This window comes from Lipotes vexillifer, unplaced genomic scaffold, assembly GCF_000442215.2.
Source record: "Lipotes vexillifer unplaced genomic scaffold, Lipotes_vexillifer_v1.1 scaffold1919, whole genome shotgun sequence".
Classification (NCBI taxonomy): domain Eukaryota; kingdom Metazoa; phylum Chordata; class Mammalia; order Artiodactyla; family Lipotidae; genus Lipotes; species Lipotes vexillifer.
The window spans coordinates 15,178-30,354 of record NW_006773898.1 but is presented as its reverse complement, the minus strand read 5'-3'; positions in this window follow the sequence as shown (position 1 = coordinate 30,354).

Sequence of the window (15,177 nt, the reverse complement as noted above, 5' to 3'; positions counted from 1 at the left end):
TAGTCCAAATTCTGGAAGGGTTATGCCTCTAGCTTTGTTCTTTTTCCTCAGGATTGCCCCTGCCAATTCTGGGTCTTTTGTTGTTCTTTTGACATTTTGATAATAACCATCCTAACAGGTAGGAGGTGGTATCTCCTTGTGATTTTGATTTGTATATCTCTGATGATTACTAATATTGAGTAATTTTTCATATACCTGTTGGCTGTTTGTATGTCTTATATGAAAAAATGTCTGTTCGGGTCTTTTGCCCATATTTTAAAATTGGCGCTTTTTTTTTGTTATTGAGTTGTATGAGTTATTTATATATTTTGGATATTAACCCATTATTGTATACATGGCTTGCAAATATTTTCTCCCATTCTGTAAGTTGTCTTTTCATTTTGTTGATTGTTACTTTTGCTCTGCAAAAAATTTTTAGTTTTATGTAGTTCCACTTGTTTATTTATGACTTTGTTGTGTATTCTCTTGGTGTCATATCCATAAAAATCATTGTCAAGACCAATGTCAAGGAGCTTTCCCCCTATATTTTCTTCTAGGAGTTTTGCAGTTTTGGGTGTTATGTTTAAGTGTCTAATCCATTTTGAGTTGATTTTTGTGTATAGTATAAGATATAGGTCTAATTTCATTCTTTCGCATGTGGATATCTAGCTTTTCCACCACCATTTCCAGATAGAAGAGACTGTCCTTTTCCCATTTTGCATTCTTGGCACCTGTTTGGAAGATTAGTTGGCCATATATGCATTGGTTTATTTCTGGACTCTGTATTTTTCATTTTTTGTAAGTTAAATTTAATTTTTTCTGGCTTTGAGATATAAATGACATATAACATTGTATAAGTTTAAGGTGTACAACATAATGATTTGATATATGTATATATTGCAAAGTGATTACCAGAGTAAGGTAGTTAAGGTATACATCACCTCACACAGAGTTATTTTTTTGTAGTGAGAATTTTTAAGATTTTTCTCTTAGCAATTTTTGAATATACAATAAAATATTAACTGTATTCACTATGATGTACATTGTATCCCCTTAACTTATTCATGTTTATAACTTTAAGTTTGTACCCTTTGACCACCTCACCCATTTTCCCCCATACCCCCCCACCCAAGGCAAATACCAATCTGCTCTCTGTTTCTATAAGTTCAGAATTTTTAGATTCCACATGTAAGTGAGATCATGTAGCATTTGTCTGCCTCTGTTTTACTTATGTCACTTAGCATAATGCCCTCAAGTTTCATTCATGTTGTTGCAAATGTCAGGATTTCCTTCTTTTTACAGCTGAATAATAGTATGGCCTTTATTATGTTGAGATAAATAATTTTATACCTAATTTTTTGAGAGTTTTTACCATGGAAGCATATAAAATTTTGTCACATGCTTATTCTGCATCTGCTGAGATGATTATATGATTTTATGTGAATGAAGGTGCTGTAAACACTTATGTGCAGGTTTTTGTGTGGACATAAGTTTTAAACTCATTTGGGTAAATACTAAGGTGTGTGATTGCTGGCTAGTGTGGTAAGAGTATGTATAGTTTTCTAAGAAACTGCCAAAATGTCTTCCAAAGTGGCTGTAACATTTTACATTCACACCAGCAATGAATACAGGTTCTTGTTGCTCTACATCTTAGCCACCATTTGTTTTTTGTGCTCAGGATCTTAGTCATTCTAAAAGGTGTGTAGTGGTATCTTGTTGTTTTAATTTGCATGCTTATTTGCCATTTGTATATCTTCTCTGGTGAGGTGTCTGTTCAGATGTTTGTCCTTTATTTATTTATTTTTTTTGTGGTACGCAGACCTCTCACTGTTGTGGCCTCTCCCGTTGCAGAGCACAGGCTCTGGACGTGCAGGCTCAGCAGCCATGGCCCACAGGCCTAGCCACTCCGTGGCATGTGCGATCTTCCCGGAGCGGGGCATGAACCCGTGTCCCTTGCATCGGCAGGCGGACTCTCAACCACTGAGCCACCAGGGAAGCCCTGCCCATTTTTTAGTTGAGTTTTTTGCTTTCTTATTGCTGAGTTTTGAGTTCTTTGCATATTTTGGATAACAGTCTTTTATTAAACGCGTGTTTTGCAAATATTTTCTCCCAGTCTGTCCTTTTTTTTTCATTCTTTTAACTGTGTCTTCATAGAGCAGAATATTTAAATTTTAATGAAGTCCAGTTTATCAGTTTTTGCTTTCATGGATTGTGCTTTTGGTGTTGTATCTAAAATGTCATCACCAAACTCAGGGTTACATATATTTTTTCTTATTTTATCTCATAGGAATTTTATTGTTTTGTCTTTTACATTTAGGTCTATGATCTATTTTGAATAATTTTTGAGAAAGTATAAGATCTGTGTCTAAATTTATTTTTTGCATATGGATGTCCAGTTGTTCTGGTAACAAAATGATTACCATTTCTCCATTGAATTGCCTTTGCTCCTTTTTCAAGTATTAGTTGACTATATGTATGTAGGTCTGTTTCTGGGCTAATTTGTATCATTGATGTGTTTTGATCCATTGATTTCTTTTTCTCTTTCAGCAATACCACACTGCCTTGATTACTAGTGCTTTATGTTAAGTCTTGAAGTCAGGTAGTGTCAGTCCTCCAACTTTGCTCTTTAAGAATATATTAGCTAGGTTTGCATAATGCAGACTGGGGAGGGAAAGGGCAGGCGTCCTGAGCTTGTGTTTATAGCCTGCAAATGAAAACTCAGGCCTCAGCTGCCATGGGTGCTGTGAAACAGGGACGGACTCCTGCTCGGGGTCAGGGCGCCCCCTTGGGACCCCCTACTCACGGCCTCCCCTGCCTGCTTCCTGGAAGCCTTCACTTTGGCCTGAAGCTTGTCCACCAGGTCCTGGAGCCTGAATATGTTCTTGCGGTCCTCTTTGGCCTGCCAACACAGCATTTGTGCCAGGGCCGCAGACCCCGTCCCCCGCTGCTTCTGCCAGGTCTGATCCAAGGGATGCAGGAGAGCCATTGCCTACCTGATGCCCCGACATTTGGGGCAACCCTCTGCAGGAGGCCCATGGCCCCTCATCTGGGGTCACCGCTTTTTCCAGCCCAGCTGAGCCACCCAAGTGCAGCTCCGAGCATCCAGGAATGAGGGTAGCTCTTGAATTCAGGAGGACAAGTTGCTTTCTGAGGAAGCTTTTCCTTGGAAGTCACATGCAGTGGTATGTTCCTGCCCCACCCCCAGCCCATGCAGACTGATTCTGATGGAGTTCACGTGCAGGAAGCAAGGATGAGGCGGGAAAGTAACTACAGGTGCATCTGGGCCCAGATAGGGAGAGACTCACAGACACCTCTGCCATCCTGCCCTCCTCTGTCTCTGCCCATCTGAGGAGGCTGGTCCCACCCGTGGGGCCCTTCCCCGCACTGCCCACACCTGCAGGGCTTCCTCTTCCCCTGTGGTGTTCTAAGGAAACAGGGCACCCTTGGGGGCAGCAGGATCTTTCCTGAGGTGATGATGTTCCCCGAACCCAGCCTGGCCCTCTTCTAAACGTACAGCTTTGAAGTCAGGCCAGGATTTGCAGCTGGCCTTTGTCACCCACTATCCACATGACCTTGAGCAAGTTTCTTGTCCTCTGGGGGCCTCCCAGTAACCCCAGGAAGGAGTCCTGTTCTGATGGATTCTTACTCACCAGGAGTCTTGGTCTCATTGGGAATCAGACATCGCACAAAATGAGGATGAGTGCTCCTTAAATTGGCCATCAATTTGTTTAAATTTTCCTGGGACACAAACCGGAAGAAGCACATTTACCTTAGCAAACGCTGTTGCACTGGGCAGAAATACAACCGAATGTGGAAGTTGCCAAAAAACAAACCCTGAACACAGCGGACAGGTCTGGAAAGAGGACCCTTCTTCTTCCCACCCTTCTTGCTCACCCCGGCGTCGCCTGAAGATGGACACAGAGGCTGTGTCCAGTGAGTCCTGAGGACACAGTGGTGTTCTTCCCTACCCACCTGCCCCACCAGTTTTATTGAGACGTAACTGACATATAACACTGTATATGTTTAAGGTGTACAACATAATGATTTCATAGATGTATATATTGCAAAATGAAAAAAAAAGAATATATTGGCTATTCTGAGCCAGGAAATGGAAGCAACCTAAGTGTCCATTGACAGATGAATGGATGAAGAAGATGTGGCACATATACACAATGGAATATTACTCGCCATAAAAAGAAACGAAATTGAGTTATTTGTAGTGAGGTGGATGGACTTAGAGTCTGTCATACAGAGTGAAGTAAGTCAGAAAGAGAAAAACAGATACCGTATGCTAACACATATATAGGGAATCTAAAAAAAATGGTTCTGTTGAACCTAGGGGCAGGACAGGAATAAAGATGCAGATGTAGAGAATGGACTTGAGGACACGGGGAGGGGGAAGGGTAAGCTGGGACAAAGTGAGAGAGTAGCATTGACATATATACACTACCAAATGTAAAATAGATAGCTAGTAGGAAGCAGCTTCATTGCACAGGGAGATCATCTTTGTGCTTTGTGACCACCTAGAGGGGTGGGATAGGGAGGGTGGGAGGGAGATGCAAGAGGGAGGGGACATGGGGATATATGTATACATATAGCTGATTCACTTTGTTATACAGCAGAAACTAACACAAAATTGTAAAACAATTATACTCCAATAAAGATGTTAAAAAAAAATAAAAGCAATGTATTAAAATTGACAACTATATATATATAAAACTTCATAAATGTAAAATCTATAAGTATATATAATGTATATTAAATATAAACAATATATAATATATATAGTATATGTATAAAATTTGAAAAAAAAGAATATATTGGCTATTCTGGGTCTTGCTTTTGCATATGTACTTTATTTTTTATTTTTTTAAAGCTTTATTTATTTATTTATTTATTTGGCTGTGCCAGGTCTTTAGTTGCAGCGTTGAGCAATCTTCATGGCAACATGCAGGATCTTTGTTGTAGTGTGAGGGATCTTTGGTTGTGGCATGTGGAATCTTTAGTTGTGGCATGTGGAATCTTTAGTTGCAGCATGTGGGATCTTTTAGTTGCAGCATGCAGGCTCTCAGTTGCCAGCATGTGGGATCTAGTTCCCTGACCAGGGATTGAACCCAGGCCACCTGCATTGGGAGTGTGGAGGCTTAACCGCTGGGCCACCAAGGAAGTCCCTACATATATACATTAAAATTGGTTTGCCTATATCCACAAATTGGTTTGCCTATATCCTGGTAGAATTTTTTTTTTTTCTTGCGTTATGCGGGCCTCTCACTGTTGTGACCTCTCCCATTGTGGAGCACAGGCTCCGGACGTGCAGGCTTAGCAGCCATGGCTCACGGGCCCAGCCACTCTGCGGCATGTGGGATCTTCCCGGACCGGGGCACAAACCCGTGTCCCCTGCATCAGCAGGCGGACTCTCAACCACTACGCCACCAGGGAAGCCCTCCTTTTGAGTTTTCTAAATTATGTTTGAGGTCAAAGCAAAAATTATAACACTGCCTGATGTAGTTCTCAATGTATGTAGTGGAAATATTTACAAAAATCATTATAACTAGGGAGACTAAAAGAATGTAAAGGGTAAAACAACATTGCAACTATACTTTAATTTAAAAAAATATCATGTGAAGGGAAGTGAGTTTTCCGCATTTCATTTAAAATGGAAAATATTTGACACCAGTAGATTGTGATGTTATATATGTATATGTACTATAATACCTAGAGAAACCACTAAATACACTATACAATGAGGTAAATCCAAAAACATTATAGCTAAATCAAAATGGAATTTGAAAATATATCCAAGTAACTCAGAGGAAGCTAGGATAAAGAAAACAAATAAAAATCAGGGAGAACAAACAGAAAACAAAATATAAAAAGGCTTACTTACACCTTTTATATAAAAATCATATTAAATGTAAATGGTCTACATACAACATCTAAAAGACAGACATTGGCAGAGTGGATTAAAAAAACATCACCCTACTATATGCTATCTGCAAAAATCTCATTTCAAATATAATGATACAGAGTATAATGATACTTTGAAAGTAAGATGATTGGAAAAGTTATACAACACACTCATTAATTAACAAAAAGCAGGAGTGGTTATATTAATATCAGGTAAAGGAGATGACAGAGCAAGGAAAATTTTCAAGGGAGAGGGGAAAATTACATAATAAAATAATAAATCAACCAAGAAGACATATCTATCCTAATGTGTATGTACTAAACAATAGCTGCAAAATGTATGAAGCAAAAACTGATAGAAGTGAAAGAAGAAATAGACACATCTCCAGTTATAGTTGATAAACTCAAGACTCCTCCAAGCAATTCATAGAAACCTAAACAGAAATTCACTAAGGATACAGAAGAACTCAATGACACTCTGAGTCAACAGGATCTCATTGACATTTAGAGAACACTCTTCCTGACAAGAGCAGAATACACACTCTTTTCAAATGCCAACAGAATATATAATGAGATAGACCATGCCCTGGGCCTTATAACAAACCTCAGTAAATTTTCCATGTTGAAATCATACACAGTATGTTTTCTGAACACAGGAAAGCAAACTAGATGTCAACAACAGAAAGAAAACAGGAAATCTCAACACCCAGAAGTTTAAAGTAAGCTTCAAATGAATCCATGATTAAAACCAGAAAATCAGTAGAGAAAAACAATACAATAAAAAGCCAATTCTTTAAGAAAATTAATAAATTTGACAAAAATCTAGCAAGAAAAAAAGTAGAAGATGCAAACTACTAATATCAGTAATGAAACAGTGGATATCACTACACACCCTGCAGATGTCAAAAGGATAACAAGGGAATACTATGAACAACTCTAAATACATACATTTTACAACTTAGGAAGAAACAAAAAGCATAAACTACCACAACTACCTCAGTTTGAGATAAGTACTTTGAATAGCCCTATTGGAGTTAAGGTAAATTGTTAAAAAGATTTCCAAAGAAGAAAACTCCAGGCCTTGATGACATCACTGGAGAATTTTCTAAAATATTTGAATAATAACACCAATTTTACACAGTCACTCCCAGAAAATATAAAAGAGGAGGGACCACTTCTCAATTCCTTCTAACAAACTCAATATTGCCAACATACACCAAATCCCAACATACAAAGTATAAAAGGAGAATGACACACCAGTATCACTCATGAATATAGATGCAAAAATTCTTTAAAAAAATTGGTGAATAGAATTAAGCTATAATATGTGCATACAAAAATTATACACTATGAGTAAGTGGAGTTTATTTCATGGATGTAGGCTTGTTCAATATTTGAAAATCAATGTAGACCACTATATTAGCAGGCTAAAGAGAAAAATCATATGATCAAATGCAAAAAAAAAAAAGCATTTCACAAAATTCAACAGTCATTTATGATAAAAACTGTCATAAAATAAAGAATCCAAGGGAATTTTCCTCAATTTTATTCATATCAGCTTTATTTGTAATGGTGAAACACTGGAAACAACCCAAATGTTCTCCAGTAGGTGAATGGCTAAACTGTAGTTTTCATACCATGGAATATTACACAGGAGTAAAAAGGGACAAGCTATTGATACCTGCAACAAATTAGATGGATCCCAAGGACATTATTCTGAGTTTAAAAGCTAATCTCAAAAATTTACATGCTATATGATTCCATTTTTATAAACTACTTGAGATGACAAAATTATAGAGATGGAAAACAGATCAGTGGTTACCAGGGATAAGGGATGGCAGCAGTGTATGTGGGGTAGAGTGTGGGTGTTGACTATAAAGGGGTAGCAAGAAGGAAATGTTTCTTGGGATGGAATAGTTTTATATCTTGTGTGTGGTGGTAGTTACATGTGATGAAATGACGTAGAACTACACACGTACATTTATATCCATGTCAGTTTCCTTGTTTTGATATTATTCTAGATATATTTAAGTAGTAATCACTGGGAAATATTGGGTGAAAAGTACACAGAATCTCTCTGTACTACCCTTGCAACTTCCTGTGTATCAGTAATTATTTCAAAAGAAAATGTTTAAAAACCCTATTATTGAATTTTTTTCAATTTTCTGTGTCTTTAAAAATTATTCTAGATGTGGCACATATATACAATGGAATATTACTCAGCCATAAAAAGAAACAAAACTGAGTTATTTGTAGTGAGGTGGATGGACCTAGAGTCTGTCATACAGAGTGAAGTAAGTCTGAAAGAGAAAAACAAATACCATATGTTAACTCATATATATGGAATCTAAAAAAAAAAGGTTCTGAAGAACGTAGGGGCAGGACAGGAATAAAGATGCAGATGTAGATAATGGACTTGAGGACACGGGGAGGGGGAAGGGTAAGCTGGGACGAAGTGAGAGAGTAGCATGGACATATATACACTACCAAATGTAAAATAGCTAGCTAGTGGGAAGCAGCCGCATAGCATAGGGAGATCAGCTCCGTGCTTTGTGACCACCCAGAAGGGTGGGGTAGGGAGGGTGGGAGGGAGATACAAGAGGGAGGGGATATGGGGATATATGTATACATATAGCTGATTCACTTTGTTATACAGCAGAAACTAACACACAATTGTAAAGCAATTATACTGCAATAAAGATGTTAAAAAAATTCTTCTATGGCATAATTTGCAATGCTTGTAGTACCTTAAATTCCCATGAATGATTCCTACTTTCTCAACACTCTCCATCATTGTTGAGTAAAGGTGATTCAAATTGTTCCCAATTTAAATAGGTGGTGGTGAACAGAACATCATTGTATTTAAATTCGTGCTGATATCCAGAATTACTTATGAGGCAAAGATTTCACAAGATTAAGTGGCACTTTGAAAGTACCTGTATATTTCAGAGCTTTGAATGAAATGTTGCCAAATGGCTTTCATTGAAGTTGCTCCAGTGTAGGGTCCCATGGGTAATATGATACAGTGCCCAAGTGAATGCCTCCATTGGGTACCTTTAATTATACTGGGTCTGTGCTCATTTAATTAATTGAAACTACTTGGTTCTTATTGTTTTGTACAGGCTTTGAAATGTTATTACACAAGAGACAGTACTTTCCTGTAGGCAAATAATAAATCAGGATAAGAAGATAAAAAAATCACCAGAATTCCATACAACATAGAGATGTGACCAAAGTTTGAGAGCATTAATTTCCATTGCATAAATTTTATGTATATATGCCTATTTTTACAAAAATATAATCATACAAAATATTTGATTTTTATCACAAAATGAGAAATCTTCAGCATTTATGTGCCTTTAAATATTTTTCTGCTCCTTCCTGTACAATGACAGAATTCCATTCAATTTAATTAACAAATCCTATTTTCTGTAATTAATTTTTGGTTTTAAAATCATTTCATATTTTAGCCTGATCAATCAATATTACTATGGAATCCATATAGCCACATCTATGTTTATCTGCAGGATTATTTCCTGAGAAAACCTTCAAAAGTGTTATTTTGCTGCCAAAAGACCCTCCACAAAGGGGCTGTTCATATGTATGCTCCCACCCACAGCATAAAAGATTGTCTCCTCAACCAAACCCTCATTTAGAACATTTAAATTCTTTTCCACTTTTAAAAAGAAAGAGATTGGGCTTCCCTGGTGGCGCAGTGGTTGAGAGTCTGCCTGCTGATGCAGGGAACACGGGTTCGTGCCCCGGTCTGGGAAGATCCCACATGCCACGGAGTGGCTGGGCTCGTGAGCCATGGCTGCTAAGCCTGCCCGTCCGGAGCCTGTGCTCCGCAGCGGGAGAGGCCACAGCAGTGAGAGGCCCGCGTACCGCAAAAAAGAAAAGAAAGAGGTTATCACAGTGTGCCTTTGGTGTTTTCTTCAATTCATTAGAACAAATATAATTCCAGTATGGAAAATTAAGAAAATAAACATTAGAATATATTTAAAAAAATAGAAATCACCTGTAAAAGCACTAACTAAAGATAAATAAGATTATAATGTGGCTGGAGAAATAGTCCTTTTTTATTCCATAGAAATTGAGTCACACTGTTAATATTGTTTCCTAAACGAACTTTCTTGCTATTAACCATTATTGAATATCATAATTTCTGATGTCTTTATGTCATTCCATTACATAGAAAGATATTTATTTTCCTTACCAATCAAATATTATTGAAGATTTAGTTGGTGTTTTTAGTTGGTTTTAGTTGGTGTTTTTCCTCATTTAAATTAAGCCTGGGATGATACTTTCAAACCAAATGTAAGCTCACATCCAAGAATGTTTTCTCAAAATCCATTCTTAGAAATGAAACTGCAGGGTACAGGACACAAGCATTTCCTTAAAATTTTTATGTTAATACTTAATGTACCCCTACATAACCCACTATCACTTTAAACTTCTGTGAGACATGTAACTACTTGCATTTTTTTTCCTTCTGCATTCTTCTACATGGGTATTGCAACACTTTAATTTTTTACAGTCATAAGCTGACACCATAGTCTCATTGTTATGGACAGATCCAGCTGCTTTAAACACTGTATTTTATTTATCTTATTTATCTGAATGTTAATTTCTTTTCAAGCAAAATAGACAGAAATCTAAATTCCTCTGCCCTGTAGTAAGCATTTGTATTAGTTTCCTATTGTTGCTGTAGCAAATTATCACAAATTTAGTGGCTTAAAACAACAAAAATTTATTATTTTACAATTTTGGAGGTCAGAAGTCCAAAATCAATCTCATTGCACTAAAGTCAAAATGTCAGTAGGGCTAGTTCTCTCTTGAAGCTTTGAAGGGAGGATCCATTTCCCTGTCTTTTCAGCTTCCAGAAGCTGTCTGCATTTCTTGGCTCAGGATTCCCTCCTCACATCACTTCAACCTCTTGCTTCATTTGTCACATCCCCTACTACTAACTCGGATTCTCCTGACACTCTCTTATAAAGACTCTTGTGATAACATTGGGTCCATCTGGATAATCCAGGATAATCTCCCCAATTCAATTTCCTTAATTCAATCAATCTGAAAAGTCCCTTCTGCCATGTAAAGTAACATATTCACAGGTTTCAGGGATCAGAACGTGGACATCTTTGAGGAAATGTTATTTTGTCTACCACACCACTATTCATCAGTTTGAAAGGAAATATATTTCCATTATTTACACATACATTTTTGCAAGATAATATTGACTCCATTGTTTCATAGCTTGTATTTTGTGTTTAACAATATATATTAACCATAATTTGCTATTCTTTAATAGTCTCTACTCCATCATTCCCAAATATTTTATACTGTTCCATTAAAAGGAGGGGCTCTAATTATATTAACAAATAAAACCAAAATATTTGCTGTAAGAATTTAGATTGACTTCAACTTTTACCTATTAAAATAAAAGTTCTGAAGGGCTTCCCTGGTGGCGCAGTGGTTGAGAGTCTGCCTGCTGATGCAGGGGACGAGGGTTCGTGCCCCGGTCCGGGAGGATCCCGCATGCCGCGGAGCGGCTGGGCCCGTGATCCATGGCCGCTGAGCCTGCGTGTCCGGAGCCTGTGCTCCGCAACTGGAGAGGCCACGACAGTGAGAGGTCCGCATACTAAAAAATAAAAATAAAATAAAATAAAATAAAATAAAATAAAATAAAATAAAATAAGTTGTGTTCTGGTCATGATGAAGGATTATATCCCTCTTTTCCTCTTCTTTCCAAAATCCCATTAAATGACACTAAAGATTTATAAAAAGATTAAACTATAAGAGCACTGAGTGATAAAAGGCAACAGAGATTTGGATAAATATCTCAAAGACATATATAGAGGAGAAGGCTTCCATGGGGCAGGAGGTATTCTCTTCAGCAGAGCGCAAGAGAGCCTTCAAGCTCAGAAAGACATTGTATCTGTGCTGGAAGGACTGGGGTAGAACAGCTGCACCAGACAGCACATAACTCCATCCTTCCTCCCCAAGAGGGAGACATTGGCAGCAGAGGCAGCCTTAGAGAGTCTCTCAGAAGGTAATGCCAGCTAAGGATTAACACACAGATACAAGTTATAATGCACATACAAAAACTCACCACCATTAGATACTGAGCAGACCCAACAAAATGCAGAATTTACAACTAAAGAAATAAGCAATAATAGACAAATATGAAAAGAACTGGAAAAAAGTAAGACTGCTTAAAATGTTTAAAGAGATGAAAAGAGGACTGGAATCTGTAAGAAAAGAACAGGGTCTTTATTTTTTTAAATAAGGTATATTTGAAAATGAAACAATTAGAAATTCTAGAAATGAAAAAGGTACACATTGAAATAAAAATCTTAATAAATTGATAATATAGTTGACCAGACTCAAAGGTCAGTAGAGAGCTGGAACACAGATAAGGAAGGGGCCTTATCTGAATCATCCCTGTGTCTCAGTATCTAATATAACAAGGCCAGCATATACCAGGTATTCAGCAATTGCTGGTTGAACTGAACTGGGTAGGTGACTTTTGGACAAGCTTGACATCCAGGGGGCTCCTCCAGTGTAGGTGAGTCTCAGGGGCCAAGACAGTCTTAGGTGGAAGTACCTGAGGATTGGGCTGAGCTGGGTCTGGCTCCTTGTTGGTCGGGTCAGTAGGGTTGCCATTGACCTCAGGGGCCAGTTTGTTCCCTGTCAGAGCTGGTGATCAACTTCTCTTCACTCAGTATGTCCCTGTTAGGAACTTTGAGGATGTCCATGGCCATATTTGTGTGAGGAGACATTATATAAATGGTTAACAGTTTTGCCAAAGCTCCCTCTCCTTACTTCCTCCCTCCTAGGCCTTATACTCTCCCTGACCCTGTCCCCAATCCAGAGGAAGGAGAGCAGTGATGTGTGCACCCATCTCTCCACACCTGACCTTCATAGATGGATCTCAGGGTGGTCTCCCTCACTGTCTGGAATAATGAACATCTTCTTCTAGGACAGCATTACTACTTGTCTTGCAGAAGGAGAGCAATCCAGGCTGGGGCCATTCCAGGGCACCTTGTACCCTGCAGCCCTCACCAGCAGGGAAGCTTCTCTGAGGTGTGGTTGAGGCTTCAGAACAGAGGGCAGCTTCAGAAGCAATGACCATTCTTGTGTCCTCCCTTTCTACATCCTCCTTCTCTTCTATATTTCAAGGGAAGTAGACACTCAGAGGACAGATGCTCTACCCTGGCCAGGCCATGCCAAACCAAGTGCTTTCAGGAGAATGGCAATTTGAGATAGGCTGCTCAGACCATAGGCTTCAGATCCCAAATCCCTTCCTAACCCTGCCTTCTTATAAGAGAAGTCATCCTCACTCTTTGGGACTCCTGGAGTGGTATATAGAGCAAGTGATTATCTGTAGGTCACTGAGGACTACTTAAAGAGACCACACATGAGCTCCTAAAAAAGTGTCTTGTGGATAGGTGTCTGCAAAGAATATAAAGAATATATTACCAATGCAGCTAAACCTCAGTAATTCATAACTACCTGGGGCTAATATTTACCTGAAATATTTACTAAAGAAAACAAACACTAGTAAGTCTAAGAACCCAGTAACCATTTGAACTCAGCTACCAAGGTGCTGACAAGTAACAGTCTTAAAAGCAATGGTGTATGTTGGAAATATCAATAGACTAAGATACAATTGGCCTGGGTTATAGTTCTGACATTATCAAATAATAAATGTGTGACCCTGGGCTTTTCTATCAATTTCTTGAAAACAGCTTTGAGAGGTCTATAAAGAGATGTTGAGTAACTTGCCCAAGGTCACACAGTTAGGAAGTGACAGAGCCAGCATTGTCCAGATCCAGAGTTCATAGCCATTCTGATATACTGTCCCCTCCTTATGCTTAGTGTGTTTGTACAGGGACTAGAACAAAAATGTCTCAGGGAGGAGGGCCTACTCTGGTAATTCTTTTACAGCTTTCTTTGCAACTAGCCTCAAACCCTGCCTGCAGACAATTCCTTAAGACATTTTTGAGTATTCATGGAAGGGGAAGAGAAAGCCTGTTGAGTGAGAAATCTCACGGTATGGAGATACCCTTAGGAAGGGAGGAGGAGACTGTAGGGTCCTTGTCTGAACCTGAAGGGTACTTACAGGCTGCCCTAGATTGTTGGTACCAGAGGGTTTAGGGGCAGCAATCCTGTGGCTGGGAGAATTGGCTTGAAGTCCACATTTGTCAGTCCAGCTCAGCTTTTCCTTGGATTGTATTGCTTATTTGTGACAACTAGTATACAGAAACTGATGAAGAGAAGGGCAGGAAAAGGCTTCTCTAACCACCCATCCTCTCCAAAAGAGGGTGCTCCTGGGCCTCAGCAACTGAACATGAATGTATTCTCAATGTTTTTTTTCTCCAGCAATGATCCTAATCATAGATCAAAGGGGACTCTGGATAGCATTGTATATACAGGATGATGCATATACAATACATATCTAACCAACACCCAGTCGGCAAGCCCCACCTTGGCCAAAACTTCAATACTTGGTGGGTATCAATAGCCCAAAGAATCTGCAAATGAACTCAGACTGTACCATTTTACAAACTAATTCACATAGATAAGAAAGGTATTTTGTCCGGTGTTCTAAAGGCTTAACGGAGATTGTACTTCGGAGTAATACATACATCTTTTGTAAGTCGTGCTTGCCATACACTCATTTCCACCCCTAAGTGTTTCTCCTAAGGGGTGCTAATTCTAATTTGGTACGTGAATAAAGGAGAGTATCCAGGCCTTGCATGACCTTCAAAGGATTGGCTGTAGCCACTAAGATAACTGCACCCTTTCCCTTACCATAGGTATACAAGCTTCACCTTTGTTACTTCTGGGAAATTGCATGTGGCATGTATGACACAGAGTCTATTTCCCACTTCTGTTTTTGCACCCTGAGCTGGGCAAAGCAAGAGCTCCCCTGGGCAAGGCAAGAGCTCTGTCAGGTCATTGTTCTTTCAGGATTACAAAAAACATTGACAACACTTCTGAAGGCTCAGAAATAGTGATATTTGACTCTCCCTGAGTAAAAGCCAGCGTATAAGGCTGGAAGCTTGCAGAAGAGAGCAAAGTGGGGAAGATTCTTAGGACAGAGCAGGGAGATTGGACAGAAATGCACATTTCACACCTACACAGCTCTCAGGGAGCCCGAGTAATGGAACAAGGAAGAGCCTGGAGAAATTCCAGCCTCACTTTCATCCTCTTTTGGAGGGCTGTCATCTTACCCCTCCCAGCCTGGCATACAGGCCTTCCTTATATTTTTTGAGAGTCAGCAAA